Source organism: Mauremys reevesii, linkage group 14 (assembly GCF_016161935.1).
Source record: "Mauremys reevesii isolate NIE-2019 linkage group 14, ASM1616193v1, whole genome shotgun sequence".
NCBI classification, from domain to species: domain Eukaryota; kingdom Metazoa; phylum Chordata; order Testudines; family Geoemydidae; genus Mauremys; species Mauremys reevesii.
Genome location: NC_052636.1, coordinates 31540059 through 31560485, shown reverse-complemented (window position 1 = coordinate 31560485; position 20427 = coordinate 31540059). Strand labels below are relative to the sequence as shown.

Here is a 20427-nt window from a genome sequence, read left to right as displayed (position 1 = left end):
GGAAAAGCCAGTTCCTGACTCCATATTCCCCCTGCTGGGGTGTAGCTGCTGTGGGGTCAGTGTCCGAGGGAATCCCCCACAGTGACTCCTTTGGTTCTGCTCTTTTCTAGCCTTGTGTTCAGAGACTTTGTTACGGGGTGAGGAGAGGGAGAAGGGAGGTTAAAAATGTGTCTGGGCTTAGCTGGCAGGAGGGGCCAGGTCTACATTGTAATAAACAGATTTAGCATTTCCCAGCATGGCAGGATCTAGGGTGTCTGTCTGCAGGGAAAGGGCCTGGGGGAATTCTGATGTGAAATTAACTAAAACCTGTTCTGAAATGCCCACAACTGCCCTTCTCCCCCAGACAGGCTGCAGAATGGCGTCCATGTTTTGCTCCAGGTCATCCCAGCCTGACGTGGGACAGGGAAAAGAAATGGCTTCAGTGGAGTCAGTTCAGGTAGAGATTATCGGGGGATTGCTGGTGGGTTCCTGCTGGAGGAGAGGGACAGCAAATACACCGGAGATGGGAAGGTTTGCACAGTCTGGTTTGGAGGTTGGAGCGGGGCAGAAAATTCACAGCGTGGGGAAAGGAGGAGGCCAGGGTGTGGCAAACCTGCTGGGAGTTATTTAATAAGTGGCCTAGATTCTAGGAACAGACCCAGGAGGTTGGGAGGTGGAAATGCCCTAATTTGTGAAGAAAGAAAATAGCCCACCTACATGGAGCTAGTTAAACTGACCAGAGTCCCAGTGCTGGAGCCTGACCTCACTAACCAGCGGCTGCTGTGAGATATGAAGGGGGCACCCATGAGTCAGGCTTATTGGAGCTGCCTCTCCCTTCATATTCCGCTCCTAACAAGGAGGAGGTTATTGGGCTTCCTACCAGGGAGCTCTTCCTGGACCCTGCTAGGGGCTCCATCTCCTGTATCAGTCGGTGGCCAGTAGGTGTGTGATGGATCTGCTGGGAGAGACAAGGGGCTCTCTCTTCGTCCCCTCACCCTGGTATTTGCTGGATACGCTGAGCGGGGTGGGGGTGGGACTTTGTTGACTGCGATCCACCCAGAGCTTCCATTTGATTGGCTCCTCTCTGCCACAAATAGTGGGGCTGTGAGTGGGGAAAGAGATCCTGAGTGTTGGACTCTTGCTCTTTCAGGGGCCGGTGACCTTCGAGGAGGTGGCTGTGCATTTCACCAGAGAAGAGTGGGCTCTGCTGGACCCCACTCAGAGAGCCCTCTACTGGGATGTCATGAAGGAGAACTATGAGACTGTGACCTCACTGGGTAAGGGTTCCTGTCCCCTCGGTTCTTGGAAGGGGAAATGAAGAGATAAAGTTCACACCAGCCCCACAATGCCACCTCTACTCTGTCCTGTTTCTGCATCACCTCAATATGCCAGTGACACACACACACTGCCACAAACCCTCCCCTGCTGCAGAACACTTTGGGAACAGAGCACAGGAGCCATATCGCACAGTGTCAAATAGCTCCTGTTTGCTCAAGTGAAACTGGGGGTTAGGTCTGGCATAACTGTTCCATACCCCTAATCATTTTTGTTGCCCTTTTCTGAACTTTTTCCAATTCCAATATATCTTTTTTTGAGATGGGGCGACAACATCTGCATGCAGTATTCAAGATGTGGGTGTATCATGGATTCATTTGCTGTTTTTACAAATATGATATATGATATTTTCTGTCGTATCTATCCCTTTCTTAATTATTTCCAACATTCTTCGCTTTTTTTCACTGCTGCTGCACATTGAGTGGATGTTTTCAGAGAACTATCCACAGTGACTCCAAGATCCATCTCTTGAGTGGAAACAGCTAATTTAGACCCCATCATTCTGTATGTATAGTTGGGATTATTTTTCCAATGGGCTGCACTATGTGCTATCCTGACATCTAGTACTGCTGAGATCCTGCATTCAGTGATATCCCTGCCCTTCCTGTTCCCTTTCTCCACTGAACCCCACCGGCCCATGCTTCCTGTTCCCAGCTTCCCCAGGACACTCTCTCTGTCTCTGAACCTCTCGGTGCGTCCTTGAATGCTGGCTGGGAGTATCCATACAGGGGATCTCCAGCAGCAGAACACTGAATCTCACCCAGGATTACAGATGACACAACACCTCACTGCTCTGGTTTGCACCCCAGCATGTGAAAATGGCCTAGGTTGGTAGTGACATTTCTTGAGACATGCAGAGTCTTGTTCCCATATCACCAGGTGTAATAACAATAACAGGAAAGGCTGAATATGGGAAACTGATTGTTCAGCTTGCTTTTGACCTGCATCATATTTTGCAATATATTCCAAATAAGGAAATTAAAGTGCAACGTATGTGTCATTGTTTGGGGTTTTAAGCTTTAAAAGGCTTGTGTGATTTTTAGCTCAGGGGGACAGAATTCCAATAGCTGTTGCCCCCTGCGCACTTTTAACCAAGAAAAGAGCCTCAGGCTGAGCTGATTCAAAATCAATCGTGTGGTCGTTTTCCACAACAGCTTCAAGAGGTCCCTGTGATGGAATGTAAATGTCTTCTTCACACCTTCCCCCTGCAGGAGAATGGCTGTTTGACCAGCTGTTTGCCTTGCTGTCTCTGAGGAACTGCTCTGTGGGTGTTCCCCAGAATTGTAACTTTTTCAGTAATATCATACAGTAAAATCTCATAACTTTACATACAGTGTTACTACACATTTTAACAGGAGGATAATATTCAGTAGATTATGCATTTTCAAATGATACCTCACAAGCCATACTGTGTACAAAATTGATCATAATTTTCTAGAAGAGTGAACATAGGGGTGTAGACTGACACACTGTCTGAGTGTGTGTTCCCAGCAGATATGTGGGTATTTCAATCCCTCATAAGCACAGTGTTCGGCATCTTCAAGGACCTGGGGAACTAGTCCTGGAAATTCACTGGTTTACCAAGTGTGACACTGTATGGAATTGTGAGACACTTTGGTATTAATAATAAAAATAATAATATAATCTGATAAAATTGCAATGAATCATGCTAGATATGCCATGCCAGATGTCAGTGAAAATGTTATGATTTTCCACGTATGATAATTTTGTTTCTATGTTTGTATCACCTTTGTATTGTGAGTTATAGATATGTAGGGTATATCTGTATTTCCAGACTTGTGCAGTGTTTCTGGGTGACACCCCCAGACATATTAGCATCAACACTGCCTAGCCTGTTTGATGGCCCATTGAGGTTCATCAGCTGTACAATGAGCCCATGGAAAGGACCAAGGGGATACACCTATTGAGTCAGCAAGACATGCCGGGGTATGCCTGTGTAATGAGAACTTCAAGGCTTTTCCATGCCACGTGCTGTGAAGCTTGTGTTTGGGACTCAGGAAGTACAGGCCACATGGCAAAAGGAATGTAAAGGGCAGCTGCATCATCTCCATTCTGTCTTCAATCCCCCTTCCTACCTCTGGAGCACCTTCTCTACAAACTGAACCCTGGAACAAAGGACTGAATGACCCATCTAAGCTGTGGATGTGTTCCAGACGGACTTTCAAGCCAGCAACTCACCAATACTGCTAAGAACCTGATATATCCATTTTGGAATTTATCTGACTGCTTTCCCATTTAACTTCTTTCTGTCTTTCTTTCCTTTAAACCTTTAGTTTAGATGCTAAAGGATTGTCTGGAAGGATGGAATTTTGGGTAATATCCAAACCTATACTGACCTGGTGATGTGGCTGAGCCTTTGGGGTCAGAGGAACACTTTGTTTATGTGAGCAGAGTTTTTAAATAACCTCTCACTGTACTGGACCTAGTTGCTGATTGGGAGTCAGAGATCTGGGATGCAATAAAGGGGGCCGTGTGATTTCTTTTTTCAGCTTCTCGATAACCCGTGTTTGTGACTGGTCAGTGAGTTTAACTTCAGTGTTAACCAGCAGTTTTGGGAGCATCTGCTCTCCCTTTTTCAGCCTGCCCTAACTTTTTGGCATTTTCTGTGAGAACTGCCCCTGGCCCACCAAGTCACACTAAGCACTGAAGTTAAATGAATAGAATGTTTTTTTATGACCAAGTCTTATGAAATCAACTGAAGTCCTTTGTTTTCTTTCATCTGAGCAGGCTTTCTAGTTTTCCAGCGTGATGCGATCTCCCAGCTGGAACAAGGGGAAGAGCCATGGGTCCCAGACCTCCAGGGTTCAGAGGAAAGAGAGATTCTGAGATCTCCCTGCACAGGTGAGGAAACATTAAATCACCTCAGAATCTGTAAGTGCCTGAAGGAAACACCTGGAATGCCCAACAAAGCCCTTGGGGAGGTCTCTCAGTTCATTATTATCCCTAGCAGGGGTCGTATCCTCAGGGTAAATATAGTTCATGGATTCCTACAGATCCTAGCAGACACCAGGCAGTGGCTTCCTTCCTTCCCCCTGCGTATTTGGATGGGATGTGAAGGCTGAATTCATCCCCCTCCTCTCTCCTATCTGGTGGAAGAGTTTGGGGGAGTTCAGCTCCTGATTTTTATTTGACCTGTCCTCAGCACTTGTTTCTGTTTGGTCTTCCCCTTTCCATCCCTGTTTGAGGTTTCTGTCTCTGTCACAGCAGGTGATGCAATGGCATGTGAGAAAGAGGAGCAGAATTCTCAGCCTGATAATGTTGAGCCAGTGGGTAAAAACAGAGCATTATCTCAAAGATCGAAAAGGAATGTGTCCAGGAGTCATGAGCAGGGAAAATCCTGGGAGATTCAGCACAGACCAAAAACAGATCAAGGAAACCAGCCAGGGAAGAAAGTGGATAAATTTATTTCCTGTTGGGGAACTCAGAAGGTCCTCATGGAAACCACAACACAGCAGGATATTCTCAGGCGAAAGAGAAAAAATACATGCAGTGAGTGTGGAAAAACCTTCTCTCACAGCTCAGCCCTTTCTGTACATCAGAGAATCCACACAGGGGACAGGCCCTATGAATGCAGTGCGTGTGGGAAAACCTTCAATCGCAGTTCGCACCTTATTAGGCATCAAACAATCCACAGAGGAGAGAGGCCCTTTGAATGCCGTGAGTGTGGGAAAAACTTCACTAGCAGCTCACAACTTTCTAAACATCAGAGAATCCACACAGGGGACAGGCCCTATGAATGCCATGAGTGTGGGAAAACCTTCAATCGCAGTTCGCACCTTTTTAGGCATCAAACAATCCACAGAGGAGAGAGGCCCTATGAATGCCGTGAGTGTGGGAAATGCTTCATTAGCAGCTCAAACCTTTCTCAACATCAGAGAATCCACACAGGGGACAGGCCCTATGAATGCCGTGAGTGTAGGAAAACCTTCTCTCACAGCTCATCCCTTTCTGTACATCAGAGAATCCACACAGGGGAGAGGCCTTATGAATGCAGTGAGTGTGGGAAAAGCTTCACTAGCAGCTCACACCTTTCTAAACATCAGAGAATACACACAGGGGACAGGACCTATGAATGCTGTGAGTGTAGGAAAACCTTCTCTCACAGCTCAGCCCTTTCTTTACATCAGAGAATCCACACAGGGGACAGGCCCTATGAATGCTGTGAGTGTGGGAAAACCTTCAATCGCAGTTCGCACCTTATTAGGCATCAAACAATCCACAGAAGAGAGAGGCTCTATGAATGCCGTGAGTGTGGGAAATGCTTCACTAGCAGCTCACACCTTTCTCAACATCAGAGAATCCACACAGGGGACAGGACCTATAAATGCTGTGAGTGTGGGAAAACCTTCAATCGCAGCTCAACCCATGTTAGCCATCAGAGAATCTGCAAAGGAGATAAACATTGTAAAAATCTCTAGGGCTATCAAGACTTTCTTTTCTTTAATACTTTTCCTGATTCCCACATAGTAACTTTTAAAACTCTTTGAACTGTGTGCAGAACCATTATCCCTCAGCTTGTCCAGATGAGTGGCCCATTTTTGCCTTTTGCAGTTCACCTTCTTTTGAGATGGACCTATTTGTCCTTTCTATTGTCCCACAAGTAATTGGAGTGTGCCCTTCCTATGAGGAACCAGGGAGCATCACGTTTATACCATTCCTCCTATTGCAAAGTTATTGTTAGAGTCACCAGTGATCCAGATTGTATCCTTGCCAGTTGTTCTCATGTTGCTCTGGGTTGTGCTGAAGAGCAGATATATTGGGAATTTTTCAAATTATATGTAAATGAAGAGGAGCAGGGGCAGGAAAAAAGTATAATTTCAGCTTCTGTGACACTGGAAGGAGATGGGGTGAGTCAGAGATTCCTTCCTTCCCCATCACTGCAGAACTGTTAAACTCTGCCTGGCTCAGGCAAAAGGTATCTTCATCACATTCTATCCATCCACTTCTCAAAGTGTCATGTGATGAAGCATTCTCCATTGTCTGTGCTTGCAGATGATGTTTTGACTTCTTTAATCCTATATCAGAGTCGCTATGACTGGAGATGAAAGTGTCAAAGACCTGGGAGGGGAATTCAAATGGATCCCAAATACAGTGTTATTGGAGTTTAAATCCCAGGTTCCATCTATTGTAAAGCCACTTTGGCAAGGTGGCTGTTTTCCCCTCATTATGGGGATCCTAGGATACTAAAAATGTTGTAAATAACATAACTGACTATTGAGACAGGGATGAGGGAAGCAGTTTTGAATGGATCAGAGGAGAATGTGGTGGGAGAATCTCTTGTCCCGATACTGAATAATCAGATGTAACCTGCTCTTGAATTTCACTTGACGCTTTCTTTGTCATGTATTGTCTCTCTGTGATGTGGGTTTCTATCTTTCCTGAAGGCTGTTTGGTCACCCAATTGGATATTAGTTCAGTTTGATAGGATGTAGCTCAGATTTATTGAAGGATTTAAGACAATGACCCTTTGCTAAAGTCCTCATTTATGATTTCAGCTTTGCTTTTTCCCCATCTCTCCATGATGACATGGAGAAAGCTGAAGTGCAGTTCTATCAACAGGAGAGAACTCTCTAATTTACTGGACAGGCTAACAAAGAAACAGCAGTGATTTAAAATCTCCACTCAGAAATGGTGAACAACAGCAGAACCCCAACTAACTGAAGGAAGTGCATCTGATCACAGTGTATTTCAGTTGTTTAAGGCAATATTGTCTCCAATGATCTGGGAAGAGAATTCCATGGTAAGTGGTTTTGAACTAGGCAAAATGCCCGTGTGTTTGGTTCCCAAAGCATTTGTAACCCAGGCCCTACAGAAGATCTCTCCTAGCTAATCCTATGCTATGGGAAATGCAGCCCCTCATGACACAGATGTTGAGGAAATAGAAGCGGAGTTTTTGTCGAATTTATCCTTTGTAGGTGCTAAAGATGTGTATAAAATGAAACCAGTGTTGAAAATGTAATATTGTCAGAAAAATAGCCATGTTTGAATAGAATCTCCAGCTCTGGTAACTAACGAAGATTCTGATCCAGGCCTGTATCCAGTCCCTTCCCTGGACCTGTGCCACCGAATTAAAGAAAAGCTGGGCATGTTTCAGGAAGCCATTCCTCATTCACACTGCTGAGATTTTAAGTGGTTTTGTAAAGGATTCTACTTCAGAGAAGTGTAAATTTACCCCATCCAAGACCAAGGATTTACCCCATCCAAGAGTCCACACCCAGTTCTTGGTTTCCACCCCAGTAAAGGAAGCAATGGTGACCCAAGGAAAATTGTTTCTATAACTCCACTTCCTAGTTCAGTGTCACTGATTACACTTCCAAAGTATGCCAGGGTTAGATTGAGAACAGTCATCCTTCACTGTTTGGATGCAAAGAGAGAGTGCTTCATAGGACAGTCCTTCCCTGTGATCCCAAACTGGCTGCCTGGTTGGGTAACAAGGACTTTCAGGCTGTAGAAATGATGGTAACCAATGAGGCAATGAATTTGTCAGCCTCCAGTTTCAGACTTCCGGATACACACATGTTGAGTCCTGATTCTATGGTTTTGTGTCTGACGCTGTGGCTACACAATTAAGCTGATGTTGGCACAGCTGCACCAATGTAGCTGTGCTGCTGTAGCACTGCTATAACAGATGCTGTAAGCCAATGGGAGAGATTTTTCCCATCAGACTTGATTAGTCCAGCCCCCGCAAGCGGCGGTGGCTATGTTGGCAGGAGAAGTTCTCCCGCTCATGTAGCACTATCTACACAGGGGGTTAGGGCTGTGTAACTACATTGCTCAGCTGTGTGGATTTTTCACACCCCTAAGCAATATAGTTATCCCGATAAATGTCTTTAGTGTAGACCAGAGAGGTTTCTCTTGTGTTTTATGCATTTACATTACTTCTCTACCTCCTCCTACTTTGAAAGATTAAAAAGTGTGAAAAGAGAGGTATTTTTCTCCATGATGCAAACATTCCGACATAGAAGACCCCTTCTACCAACACACATGGCAGAAGATCCTGAGATATATGCACTCACAGAAGTGGTTGGGACCTACGTTGGGACAAACCACAACAAGAACCAGGGTTCAGTTGTTGGCAATGGGGATTAAAAGAAAACTAACATATATGACAAGAATTTGTGATCTTTGAATATGTTATTGTTACCAATTAAAATGAAATGATAGGGGAAGTTATTAGTTAAAGAGTAAGAGACTGTGATAATCTGAATTATTTTGGAAAACTGAAAGTTGTCTTGTTTTTGTGTTTTGTTAGTCGTACAGGAAATGATGGCTAATCTTGAAAAGTTAATTTGATTTAATTTACCCTGGTTCCTCAACTGTTGCTACAGCTCTAGTACCCATCAATCCAAAGACTGAGAGAAATGGAGAATTCCAAGCATTGTCCTTTTAGTATCTTATTGTTCCTCTCTCTGTTTTTTGTGCTGGTCTTTCTATTCTATCATTTTCTGCCTTTGTTTAGTGGTAACAGTTGGTTTCCATCACTCATGTTTATTTGTTTAAATCTCTATCCGTTGTTAAATAAATTTTTTGCTTGTTCGATAACTGTACTCAGGTGCTGTGTGAGATACAGTAGCAATGGGCCACAGTAAAACTAGTAACCTGGGATACTTGGGCAAGAGAGGATCTGGGATTTCACCAGGTATCTGATGATCTGGGCTGGACCCCAGAGGGGGACACATTGAAGGAACTCAGGGTTAGGGTGGCTGCTGTAGCTCAGAGGAGGGTGCTTGAGTTCCAGCAGGCTGGTGAGTTTGGTCACTAACATCCAAATGGAAAACTCCCTCTTCCTAGTGGTAGGTCAGGGGGAGGGATAGCTCAGTGGTTTGAGCATTGGCCTGTTAAACCCAGGGTTGTGAGTTCAATCCTTGAGGGGGCTACATAGGGATCTGGGGCAACAATTGGTCCTGCTAGTGAAGGCAGGGGGCTGGACTCAGTGACCTTTCAAGGTCCCTTCCCGTTCTAGGAGATTGGTATATCTCTAATTATTATTATTATAGGTGGCAACAAGAGACTCACAGCCCTCAGCTCCCTGAGAAGGGTCACAATGTGTCTCTGTGTTGATCCACCTGTCAAATTTACACAGGGAAAGTTCCCTATTGCATAAAACTCTGCCCTATGAAATCATGGAACATGTGCGCTTCGCTTTGTGGGTACATCTAGACTACCCGCTGTATCGGCAGGTAGCGATTGATTTCTTGTCGATCGTTATATCGCATCTCATCTAGACGTGATATATCGATCCCCGAAAGCGCTCCTGTCGACTCCAGAACTCCACCAGTGCGAACGGCGGTAGCGGAGTTGACAGGGGGAGCCGCAGACGTCGATTCTGCGCTGTGAGGACGAGAGGTAAATCGATCTAAGATACTTCGACTCCAGCTACGCTATTCAAGAGAGACAAGGTGGTGAGGGTAAGAGCTTGTAGAGGACCAACCTCTGTTGGTGAAAGAGACAAGCTGTGGAGCTAACCCAGCACCCTTCTTCAGTTCTGTGTAGCCGGAAAGATCGTCTCTTTCATAACAGCAGTTAGAACATAAGAACAGCCAGGAGCGGTGCCAGGGTTTCTGGCGCCCTAGGCAGAATTCGGGGGAGGGGGCCGCAGCTGGAGTGGCAGCGACTCTCAGGGCTTCTCCCCTGGTAGCTGGTGCTCATTATCCATCAAATAAATCAAAACACTTCCCCCTGCAAGTGGATTTAGCCCGGGACCCTCAGAGTCAGCAGCTCTTACACCCCCTTCTGAGCTCTCGGGTCAGGTGTCCTAGTGCCGGGAGCCTCCTGTTTAGATCCTAAAATAGCGTTTTTGCACCAGGGGTGGCTGAAATTTTGGACTGGACAGTGTAGCTCCACCATTATTTTACTGAATTGCTTCAAAACAGCAACTCAAGAAAGTCTCCTAAGTGCCAGGCTCTCTGCCATGGAAACAGCTGCCCCTGCTCTGCAGGAGTCTCTGCGTTCCACACAGCAACGTACACACCTGCTCCGCACTGAAGGGGGGTCAGACAGTGACGGTAACACAAATCTTCCGACTATTAACCCAGGTCCCTTTCTTTAACCCAGGACATGCCAGTCACCTGTTAGCCATGGCGTTATCTTCATCTTCAAATACCTCTCAGGACATTGAACAGAGGGAGTGAAACCCCCTCCCGCAAATGGCTCCCTGTTGAGGCGTTGTACCGAACCTGCCCCTGGAGACTGTCTGGTTTTATACTCAGAGCTTTTTCTCTTCAAACCCCTTATCCCAATCTCTGGGCCAACCGCCGCATTTCAGAGTTTAGAATTTACTCTCATCACCCTCCTATGGCACTTTCCATGTGACTGAGACAAAGCAAGTAGGGGAAGCTCCGTGGCTAATGAAAACCAATGCTCTGGGTGAGGCCTGAACTCACACCCACAGCTGTATTTCCCCCTGCATGAGCCACTATAGGTGCTTCTTAGCCAAACTTGGGCTGTCGGTGGTTATGTGTGTCTGTGCTTCACCACTTTGGCTGCTCTGTGAAAAGCTGATGGTTCAAACAGAAGCTGGCGGGTTTTTGTTTTGTTTTAAGCAATTAGAGTCTAGTACATTTTAACAGGCAGAAAATGTCCTATTCTGGTCTAGCCCCATTTGACTCCTTCTGTCCATCATCTTCCTTCCCCCTCAGTGTCTTTCCTTCCCCATTGGGGACATGCAGAGATGAACCCCAGTCAGTCCGTATCACAGAGAGTCTGTATCTCCTAAGGAATGTGGGTGAAGGATTCCAGCTGAATTAACGCCGCTCACCTGGGTTAGAAACATTTGTTTCTTTCGAGCAGATCATGGGAAATGGGACGCTAATTCAGACCCAGGAGGCAAGGCAGAGGCTTCATGACCTTGATCTCCAGGAAGGGAGAGAGGATCCCCAGGAAAGAACAGAGCTTCCTTTAGACTCAAGCTGGGGCCTCCTGGAAGTTGGAAAAGACCCTTGGTCACTGAGGCTCTCATGGGATCGTGCTGCTCCAGAGGCTCGAGAGTCCTGGGTGCGGGGAGGGTGTCACTGCACAGTCTGAAATGGAAGGGAGGACCCTGGAAGGGAAGGGGGGGGGAACAGAAAATGGAGAGGAATGAAACAGAATAAACGCCTCTTCTCTCTCCCCTCCCCAACCCAGCAAGAACTGTTATCAGTGGGGAAACTCCCCACCATGAATGGCAGAGACCACAGAGACATTTGCCTCACCAGTAGGGTGACCAGACACCAAGTGTGAAGAATTAGAGACTTTCCCCAGATGCATTGGTGGTATAGTGGTGAGCATAGCTGCCTTCCAAGCAGTTGACCTGGGTTCAATTCCTAGCTAATGCAGGGATGTGCCCTTTTCTTGGCCAGGAACTGGTTTAGTTTCAGTCCCGTTGTATCAGTTTATCAATGGAATGAGAGAATCAATGTCCCACATCCTACCAGATCATTAAACACACAGGGGACAAAGAAAGGGGCAAGACCGTAAAATGAGCAGTTGGAGTCATCCAGGTATTATGATGTTTGGTTTATATTTAAAAAAAAATCCTTTACTTCCCTCTCCCTTTTAGACTCAGAACCTTTAAGGTCAGAAGGGACCAGTGTGATCATCTTGTCTGACCTGCTGCACCTTGCAGGCCAAAAGACCCCACCCACCCACTCCTGGAATAGACCCGGGAGGGGAGGCAGCTCCGTGCTCTGCCCCTACCCCAGGCAGCACATGGAGGCCCTCTGCTCCCCTCCCGCAATGGGTGTGCAGAGATGTGCCAGAAGCACTAAGGTGGCTCCCTGCCCACTCTACCTCCGTCCCTCCGTGCCGCTCCCAGAAGTGGCTGGCATGTCCCAGCATCCCCTGGGGTGGGGGGAGTGTCTCCACATGCTGCCCCTGCCCCGAGCACCAACTCTGCAGCTCCCATTGGCCAGGAACTGTAGCCAATGGGAGCTCTGGGGGCAGCGCCTGCAGACAGCAGCACATGGAGATCCCCTGGCCCCACCCACCTAGGAGCTGCTGCCAGAGGGTTGTGTGTACCGGTCACATTGGGAGCTGCAGTGCCCGGGGTAAGCACCACCCCTCCTGCACCCCAACCCCCTCCCCCAGCACAGAGCCCGCACCCCACACCCAAATCTCCTCCCAGAGCTTTGCTTGTCGTCCTTTCACCAGAGCCCCCCTTCCTCTCCTGGGCTGCAAGTAGCCACCCCTGGGAAGCCAAGAGGCAGGCACAGGATTCTGCCTCCCAGCAGCCAACCGCACCTCCCCCGGCTTTGCAGAACGAATGGTGATGCTCTACTAACCCCACTTAGCCGCACTGAAGCGCTTAGCTTCTGACCTGCCTTCCTCAGCTCGACTTTCCTCTTTTGCCCCATTCCTGCCTCACTTCCTCCTTTGGCAAGTCACGCAGAGGAGGCCAGCAGGAAGAGCCGGCCTCCACCAGCCAACCTCCCAGGGCAGAGGAGACCAAGCCACAAGGCTCCAAAAGGTGACTGGCCCAGATCTTCTAGCTTTCCCCTGCTGAGGCCAAGGCTCTTTCTCAGCTCATTTCACCACCCTCTGTCCTGCAGGGGTTGGGGTTATCGCAGGTGTTACCCGAAATAGGGCCAGCTAGTCAGCGTAGGGAGGACTAATGACCCACCAGAGTTTGGCAGAAAGCAGCACGTTTGTTATACTGACAGCTAAACTCAAAAGAAGGCGGGTGTTACACACACACACACATACTCACACTCCCAGGACTGGCTCGGCACTGGAGATGTCAGGATTCTGCCAGGTAAGTGTCCCCCAGCGCCGCGATGGACGGTGCGATGAGGGTAAGTCTTCCCGAGGCACAATGAAATGTAACGCAGCGAACCACTGGCCAGGCGGTCGGGGCGAAGGGCATTCACTGGAGGTACAAGCTTGTGAGTGACTCCTGAGCACAGGGCCCCTTCCCCTTTTAAGGACCTGCTCCTCATGGCCTGCGACTAGAGATGACTTGGCTGCATCTGGTGGGTCACACTCCACCTTGGGCAATGTCCATGCTCTGGGTGTGTGATCGCTGCCTAATTAGAGTCCCAGACACCTTGTCTATCTAGGAGCTCTTCTGATCTTCCAGCTGTTCAACCAGCCCCTTCATCCCACAAGCATTGCAGGAGGGAGTGGGAGGGGGAGGGGGAAAGCCACTTCACAGGTATTCAGAGAGGGAGAGGAGACAAAAGTGGGAGCAGGGGAAGTATAACAGACCTACTTAGCATAGAAATCACTGCTGTTCCTACAGGAGCAGGGACAGGCCACTAGGAGCTGAGAAAAGGAAGCCATCAGGTTTCTGCCTGGTTTCAAACCAAGGACCTTTTGCGTGTTAGGGAAATGTGATAATCACTACACTACAGAAACTCTGCCACAGGGCTCTGCCCCTCCCTTCATAAGAACATAAGAATGGCCATACTGGGTCAGACCAAAGGTCCATCCAACCCCATATCCTATCTGCCAACAGTGGCCAATGCCAGGTGCCCCAGAGGGAGTGAACCTAACAGGTAATGATCAAGTGATCTCTCTCCTGCCAGCCATCTCCACCCTCTGACAAACAGAGGCTAGGGACACCATTCCTTACCCATCCTGGCTAATATCCATTAATGGACATAACTTCCATTAATTTATCTGCAAAAAGAACAAGGAGAACATGTGGCACCTTAGAGACTAACAAATTTATTTGAGCATAAGCTTTTGTGGGCTACAGCCCACTTCATTGGATGCATGCAATTAAAAATACAGTAGGAAGATATATATACACACAGAGAACATGAAAAAAATGGGTGTTGCCATCCACACTATAACGAGAGTGATCAGTTAACGTGAGCTGTTATCAGCAGGAGAAAAACCCCTGATGTTGGGAGGGGAACAGGAGAAAGGACAAAAGAAGCAAGAGACGAAGAGAAAGGAGGGAGGGAGGGATGGAGGAAACAAAAAGGACAAACCCCAATGTCCCCAGTGATTCTAAGGGACAAAATCCCAAGTGTGCAATAAAATTCTGCCTCCTTAAGCTCGTGTCTTTCATCTCTAGAATTCAACTCTCACCAGATGGATCAGACTGAACAGGTTTCAAACCTCCAGGAGGCTCTTACCTTCTAAACAGGGATGGCTGTTTTCCAGTAAAATCACTAAAAGGGAAGGAGAAAACTTGAAAGAGGTTCCTCCTGGCGCTCACGTCCGTGAACCCGAATACTCTCTCAGTCCTCAAAGAGAGACCTGGAGAAGGAGACTTGCTGGAGCAAAGCCACAGGGGTCTCTGAGGTTTCCCTGGCCCCTCGCCCCTGTCCTGCCTGGCTGATGTCAGCATCTCTCTGTGAGGTCACCACCTCCCCACCAATAGTCTTTGACCAATAGTCTGAGGTTCTGCCAAAGGCCTTTGTGATGTCACTGCCACACCCCTCCCTCGCTGTGCTAACGTCCTGCCCCTGGCCAGGCACTTTGCAGGTTTGAGCTACTCCCTGTGGATCACCCCACTCAAGGAGTGTTCGTTCTAGGCAGCAAGCCGGCTAGACAGGGAAACATCAGACGCTGCTCCCAATGCTACACTCAGTTTTTCAGAAATTAGTCGACTTTATGGCCAGAAGAGACCATTAGAGCATCTAATCTGACCCCCTGCATATCAAAGGCCTCCTGTATGACATAATAGCTACTTTTGGGGCAAACACATTCCAGAAAGGCATCTAGTGTTCATGAAATGACATCAGGAGATGGAGAATCCATCGCTTTCCTTGGTAGCTTGTTCTTGTGGTGAATCATCCTCACTGTTGAATTTTTGTGCCTTAGTTGTAATATGAATTTGTCTTTCTTCACCTTCCAGCCATTGCGTCTTCTTATGCCTTTCTTTGCTAGATTAAAGAGCCCTTAAATACCCAATCTTTTCTCTCCATTAAGGCATTTCAATTAAGTCACCTTTCAATCTTCTTTTGATAAGCTAATCAGGTTGAGCTCTTTCAATAGCTCACTATAAGGCATTTTTCTCCAGCCCTCAGAACATTTGGTGGCTCTTTGCTGCCCCAGCTCCAATTTCACAACATCTTTTTCAAATGAGGACACCAAAACTGGAGGCTATTCCAGTATCAGTCTCACTGATGCCGTGTCACCTACTGTGATGTTATTGACATAATCTGTAACTGTATAGATCACCGTTGTGACCACTGTTCTATATTTGCAGCTCATATTACAGAGAAGTGGTTGAAACCTGTTCAGTCTGATCCATCTGGTGACAGTTGAATTCTAGGCATGGAAAACACGAGCTTAAGGAGGCAGAACTTTATTCTGCACCTGGGATTTTGTCCCTTAGAATCACCAGGAGGGTGTGTGTGTGTGCGCGTGTGTGTGTTGCGGGGCAGTGCTCTGCAGCTCCCACTGTGGGAGGTCCACCCAAAAATATGGGGCTGAAATAGTGCTTGGGCAGTGATCCCATCAGTGACCTGGGCCATCCTTTGGGCTCACTGGTGAGAACCCTCAGCCTCCCATCCTCAGTCTCTATCCCTGATTGGCTGAGCAGGGGGTTATTGACAGGGAGGAGACTCAGGTCCTTGGTGTTCTCTTTTAAGAGCAAGGAAATAAGTCAGAACCAGTTCTATGTTTGATGAATTTTGCTGCTTCTCTGCATTAATGGTCTCTGAGGAGAACTGCAACGTTAAGGAGAATCGTGAGCTGTTCAAATACTTGCTGAATAATTACTATCACTGTTGTTGGTCTGGAGCTCATCAGAGCACTTTATTCAGGTCATTCACTGTCTGAAATTCAAGATCCGATGGTAAGTTTGAAAATCAGGGCTCTTGGGTTCTATTCCCAACTCTGCCACTGGCTGGGTGTGTGACCTAAGACAAGTCAATTCTCCTTTCTCAGCCTTAGCTTCTCCCTCTTTCAAGTAGGGATAATAATGATCCGCTCATACCTACCTCACGGTGCGTGGAGGCAGGGCCGGCTCTAGGTTTTTTGCCGTTCCAAGGAAAAAAAATGTTGGCTGCCCCCACCCTCAGCCCTGGGGTCCCCCGCCAGAGGAGCCTGCTAACTGAGCCCTGGGCTTCCCCCCACCCCCACAGCACCTTGCCACCCTAGCCCTGGGCTCTCCCCCCGCCCCTCTGTGCCAACAACATAGGTTTGTTCCCAGTCCGCCCAGGCTGAGCTGCTCCCGTTTATACTCTGTCTCCAGTCGGCGCATGCCCAGAGCGGGTGAGGGGGTGTGGCCTCTTCAGCCCACATGGCGCAGTTAACCCTAGCAGTGCCAGTGCAGGGTGGATGCACCTCATCACAGACAGCATTTCCCAAATGTTGGGATTAGCTAGGAGATCTCTTCAGCAGTAACCTCCTGTAGGGACTGGGTCACAAATACCTTGGGAACCAAATACCTGGGCGCTTTCCTAGTTCCGAATCACTTGCTGTGGAATTCTAACCCTGGATCATCTGAGACAATATTGACTTAAACAACTCAACTATCCTGTGACCATGTGCACTTACTTCGGTCAGTTGCACCCATTTGGGGTCTGCTGCTGTTCACCTTTTCAGAGTGGAGATTTAAACATACGACTGTTTCTTTGATAATATGTTCAACAGCTTGGAGTATTGTCTCCTGTTGACTGACCTGCATTTGAATTTTCTTCATGTCATCATGCAGGAATAGCGGGAAAAACAAACCTGAAGTAAAAAAATGGTAATTTGTCTGAAATTTCCCAAAAAATCTGAGCTACATTCTGTCAAACAAAATTAACATGCAGTTATATGACCAAGGAGCCTTCATGAAAGATAGAAAACCCATATCTCAGAGAGGTAGAAGACACTTTCATTTTAATTTAAAGTGAAATTCCAGACTAGGTTACATCTGATGTCTCAGAATCAGCATGAGAGATTCTCCCATGATCCACTGAAACCTGCTTCATCCAGCGCTTTCTCATGCATCCGACGAAGCAGGTATTCACCCACGAAAGCTCATGCTCCAAAAGTCTGATAGTCTATAAGGTGCCACAGGATTCTTTGCTGCTTTTACAGATCCAGACTAACACGGCTACCCCTCTGATACCTTTCTCATTAGTGTTATTTACAGGAGTTTTAGCACCTTCATAACGGGAGAAAAAACAGCCGACCTTCCCAGAAGCAGCTTTGCCATTGAGGGAAAAGGGGATTTAAACGGTGCTTGGGATCCATTTGAAATCCCCTTCCAACTCTGACACTTTCATCTCCTGCCAGACTGACTCTGATTTAGGATCAAAGACGTGTACAAGCACCATTCCCAAGCATGGACAGCCAAGAACATGACCCCACCAGACACGTTGGGAAGCGAAGGAATACGAAGGGGTGAACTGTGCATGGCTCAGGCACAAGGTAACAGTTCTGGGGTGATGGGGAAGGATGGAATGTCTGAGTCGCCCCATCTCCTTCCAGTGTCACAGAACCTAAAACGACCCTTATTTCCCTGACACTGCTCCAGCTCTTCTTCATATTTAAATATATTTTAAATGAGGAAAAAAAAAGTCAACAAAATAACTGCTGTTCTGCACAATCCAGGGTAATGTGAGAACAACTGGGAATGAGACAATCTCTCCTCAAAGAGGAACTTGACGTCTCTAACAATAACTTTGCACTGGGAGGAGGAGTACAAATCTGAATCTCCAGGTTTGTTTAGACAAGGAAATGTGACGGTGATTAGGTCAGATCAGGAGGAAATGTGCTAGATAACCCCACTGACTATCCATAGCCCATGTCTTTACTGCAAGAATAGCTGTCTTATTACATCAGGAAAGTGAACTCAAGCTAGCTAACTCCATGGCAACCACAGTGATGAGACCCACGTAGATTTTATCTCAATGTAGCTGGTTGAAGACACCCCCCATCTCCCCCACCTGGGGTGATGACATTCCTGGTAGAAAGGACACACACTCCTATGACTCGCAGGACAATGGAGTTGATACAAAGGACCACAGGATCCACCCCAAAGACGGGCGAGCTTCAAAAGTGGGCAACTCGTGTGTGGGAGCTGAGGGACTACAATGTGCAAAAGATGCAAACAGCCTTAACACTCACTACCTGGGAACTGTCAAAAGAATTAAAGAAAAAATCTCCTGACAGCTCTAGAGAAGGTTTTTATGAAGTTTATCTCCTTTACGGATTCTCTGATGTTTAGAAAGGCCTGAGCTATGAGTGAAGCTTTTCCCGCACTCACTGCATTCATAGGGTTTCTCTCCGGTGTGGACTGTGTAATGTGTGACAAGGGTTGAGCTCCGAGAGAAGCTTTTCCCGCACTCACTGCATTCATAGGGTTTCTCTCCTGTGTGGACTCTCTGGTGAGAGATAAGAGAGAAGAGGTGAGTGAAACTTTTCTCGCACTCACTGCATTCATAGGGTCTCTCTCCTGTGTGGATCCTCTGATGCATAGTAAGGTTTGAGCTCCGAGAGAAGCTTTTTCCACACTCGCAACATTCATGGGGTCTCTCTCCTGTGTGGACTCTCTGGTGAGAGATGAGGGAGGAGAAGTGACTGAAACTTTTCCCGCACTCACGGCATTCATAAGGTCTCTCTCCTGTGTGGACCCTCTGATGCCTAGTAAGGTTTGAGCTTCGGGTGAAGTTTTTCCCGCACTCACAGCATTCGTAGGGTCGCTCTCCCGTGTGCGTTGTCTGATGAGAGATAAGGGCTGATCTCTGAGTGAAGCTTTTCCCGCACTTGCAGCATTCGTAGGGTCGATCTTCTGTGTGGATTCTCTGATGAGAGTTAAGGGTATATCTCTGAGTGAAGCTTTTCCCGCACTCACGGCATTCATAGGGTTTGTCTCCTCTGTGTATTCGCTGATGCCTACTAAGGGCTGAGGTACGATTGAAACTTTTCCCACACTCACAGCATTTGTAAGGTGTCTCTTTCGTGTGGATTATCTCATGTCGAATAAGGGCTGAGCGGTAGTGGAAGTTTTTCCCACACTCACTACACGTAGTCTCTCGCTTTTCCGTGAGGATTTTCTCCTGGGATGTAGTTTCCTTGAGGTCCCTGTGAGTTCCCTGACAATTAATGGGTTCATCCACTCTCTCCTCTGAGTGGTTTCCCTGCTCTCTCTCTGGTCTGGGGTAATTTTCACCAGCTTTTCCCTGCTCATGGGGGCTGGACACACTCCCTTTGGCTCTTCGCAGTAATTCCCCATGCGCTTCGGCGAGCTCAGCATCTTCCTGGTGAGGATTCTGCTCCTCGCTCTCTAGAAGAGAGGAGAAATCTCAGAATTGGGGATGGAAAGGCAGAGAACAAACCCAAGTAAGTGCTGGAGAGACAGAAAATAAAAATCAGGGACTGAACCCCCCCCCAAACTCTTCCCCACAGGGGACAGTGGAGGGGATCAATTCTGCTCCCCACCCAGGACCGGCCTTTAGGGGGGGCCGTACGGGTGCCCCACCCAAGGGGGTGCCGGGCGCAGGGTTTGGATTCCCACCAGGTAGACGCATATTCGTTCACCTAAAGGTGGCGTGTCAGGTGTCTGTCGAGGAACTAGTTAGGTAGGTCTTAGGTAGCTCTTAAAAGCTTTGCCAGTCCAGCTCTATTGTTTAAGGCTGTGAAAAAGTGCACACACGCACACCATCCAACATGGCTCTGCTGGCCAAAGCTCAATTACAGATACAGCTATAGCGGCAAAAACATCCATTTTTTAAAACAGGAAACTAAATGCTCATAAGCTACATTAATGCAGAGTTAAGGTTGCCCAGTGCTGTCTCCTGCCTTGCACCATATGGACGGTGAGTAAACTTTAACCTCTGCAGACCAGGAAAAGTTAATGTAAACTTTCCCCCAACCCTTAACCCTGTAGCTAGCCAGAACCAGTGAGAATGGTTCTGTGTGGGCCGTGCAAAGGTTAACCAACTGCCAAAGGGACTCAGGTATTCAGCTCAATGCAGCAGTAACGGGATGAATTCTATGGTCTGTGGTATAAAGGACGTCAGAGTAGACGACCTAATAGTCACATCTGGCCTTAAATCTATGAACCTATAATCGACCCGAGGAAAGACTAAGACTAAGACATTGTCTGTGCTGTGCTCACAGGTGTGAATCTCAGCACCTATCCGCATGCCTCCAGCTGTGTGCACTGGGCCAGCTGTAGCTGTGTGCACTGGGCCAGCTGTAGCTGTGTGCACTGGGCCAGCTGTA

General features: G+C 47.5%; 1 non-coding gene and 1 pseudogene across 1 annotated transcript; one reads left to right on the top strand and one right to left on the bottom strand.

The window, feature by feature from the left end:
* LOC120381658 overlaps window positions 1-18983 on the bottom strand; it is a 236374-nt pseudogene extending 217391 nt beyond the window's left edge.
* TRNAG-UCC lies at window positions 11577-11648 on the top strand. Its single transcript has one exon. It is a non-coding gene; the product is annotated as a tRNA-Gly (tRNA).
* Window positions 18984-20427: the final 1444 nt, after the last annotated feature.